This window comes from Suncus etruscus, chromosome 11, assembly GCF_024139225.1.
Source record: "Suncus etruscus isolate mSunEtr1 chromosome 11, mSunEtr1.pri.cur, whole genome shotgun sequence".
In the NCBI taxonomy this organism is placed as follows: Eukaryota; Metazoa; Chordata; class Mammalia; order Eulipotyphla; family Soricidae; genus Suncus; species Suncus etruscus.
In genome coordinates, this window is record NC_064858.1 from 13683908 (window position 1) to 13686369 (window position 2462).

At 36.0% G+C, this 2462-nt stretch overlaps 1 non-coding gene across 1 annotated transcript; it reads right to left on the reverse strand.

Moving 5' to 3' along the window:
- Window positions 1-609: 609 nt before the first annotated feature.
- LOC126023117 (small nucleolar RNA SNORA61) lies at window positions 610-745 on the reverse strand. Its single transcript, XR_007500326.1, has one exon. It is a non-coding gene; the product is annotated as a small nucleolar RNA SNORA61 (small nucleolar RNA).
- Window positions 746-2462: the final 1717 nt, after the last annotated feature.

Sequence of the window (2462 nt, forward strand, 5' to 3'; positions counted from 1 at the left end):
TTAGTGTATGAAGATACAATTTTCAGTAGTAATGGAAGATATTATAAACTACACTAGAGCTATGCAAGTTTTTTCATAAGGAACACAGAAGTCATAATGGGTATATTATTATTAGTTTTAAATCAATGATATTATAGGGAGTGTGAAATAGCTAAAAAATATCTTCACCAAAATGCATAGTATGACAGAGCCAGAACAATAGTTACAGCTGGTAAGGATTTATCTTGGATGTTACTGACACAGGTTTGATCCTGGGGACTTCATATGGTTCTCTGACCCAGTAGTTATCCTTGAGTGCAGAGCAAGCAATAAATCCAGAGAACATCTGGGTGTGGTACCAAAACCAAACAAAATAATTCATATTATGATTAGGAACTTTCAGCTTCATGTTTTAGGAAGATCAAGAAGGCCTTGAGTTAAATGAAGGATAGTTGTAATATATTTAATGGGAATGTTTCTGTCTTTACTTGAATACTAAATATTGTCAAGGGAATATTTGTTGTTGTAGATTGATCTAGCTATCAACACTTTTCAAGCAGTTTTACTGAGTTTTTACATTTCTGTGTGGTCTGATCAGTTTTTAAAATATTTTTTTTATTCTTTATTCAGCCTTGTCTGAAACTAGCCCATGTGCTTACACGGCAGCCTATGAGCCCTGTGAGGCCAGCTTCAGTCTTACTATTCCTTCTCTTGCGACCACCAAGACCAGTGTATTTAGATCTGATGGGAAAGAGAGCAGGAGTGTGGCCAAGTTTTTAATTAGAAGTGCTGGAATATTTAGAGTTGAGACCTTTGGAGGATATGATGGAAGAATATGGTGGAGAAATAGTATAATACAAAAGATCAGAAGCCTCATTTCATTGTTGGGACAAGGTATCATCACAGATATCTTTCAACAGGCATACAGCTAGATGTGATGTCTTCCTGACCCTCTCAGAGACTTTGAGTTGACTATTCTATACACTTCCATGTTGTAAACTCTAGAGAGTATTGCTTCTATTCTCTTCTAGCTACAACTTTATAGACGCGAACTTTTCCATATTCACCAAGATATGTTTCTTCTGTTATTTATGTCAATTTTGTTTGCAATACAGTTGGTTATTTGTGATATTTGTATCCTATTATATAAAAGATTTATTATATCCTCAATTGTATTATTTTGATTGTAATATATCAAAAACAAATATTTAATTATTTTTATTATGCTTAATGATATAATGATTGTAAGTAAGTGCTGAAATGTAATTTTGGTCCCATAAATAGTTAAAAATAAATCGATTAAAGTGCTGTTAACATTTAACTCTACGAGTCTGAATGAAGTATAAAATTATAATGCGCACACATACATAAGCATAATTAGTTTCCAGCAAACAAAAATCCTGTTGAGAGTAGCACCAGAGAACTAAAATACATATTTCTTTTGGAATTTTTTCATTTCTTTTCTTTTTTATTTTGGGCCACACCCAGCAGTGCTCTGAAGTTACTCCTGGTTCAGCACTCAGGGATCAAACCTGGCAGGCTCATAGACCATATGGGATATCAGGGATGGAACCTAGGTAGGCCACACGCAAGGCTATGCCCTACCCACTGTGTTATGGCTCTGGTCCCACTTGATTTTTTAAAATTTGATTTTTTTAAAAATTACGTTTTTAAAACCCCGTGGTTTACATAATACAGTTGTTTATTTTCCACAGTTGCTAAGTTGCTCTTAATTGAGGTTAAGTCGTATAATGTATATCTGCACATATAGTATAAATATGCACCAGTGCATACTTCTCCCCACCAACGTCCCCAGTTTTTTTTCCTCCCACCCTCCCCACTAATGTCACCCCTGACTGGTCCTGTGAGAACCTTTTCTTTCTCTCTTCCTTTTTATCCTTTAAAACTATGGTTTGGTGCTGGCCAGGTGGCGCTAGAGGTAAGGTGTCTGCCTTGCAAGAGCTAGCCAAGGACCACAGTTAGATCCCCCGGCATCCCATATGGTCCCCCCAAGCCAGGGGCAATTTCTGAGCGCTTAGCCGGGAGGAACCCCTGAGCATCAAATGGGCAAAAACAAAAACAAACAAACAAACAAAAAAAACCCAACTATGGTTTGTAATCTCTTACTAAAGGGCTATCATACATATTATTTTTAACATCCAGTTCTTGCCCAGGTGGTCATATCTAACTATTATTGTCATAGTTATCAATTCTCTGCTCTAACCACTCCACCACTATCTGTGGCAAGCCATCGACTTGTCTTCCTGGCCCTTGTTTTTATTTTCTTAGTAGATTAATACTCATACTATCTATTTTATATCCAAGCCGACCAGTTCACATTCATGAACAGTAAATGAGTCTACACCAGTACTAGTTGTTCTTGTTCTTTGTGATGTGGGCAAGTTTCTAAGTGTGAGATATGTCATTTTTTATGTTTTACCTTTATTATTAATGATGCAAAAGTTTTTTTTTTTTCTTTCTGC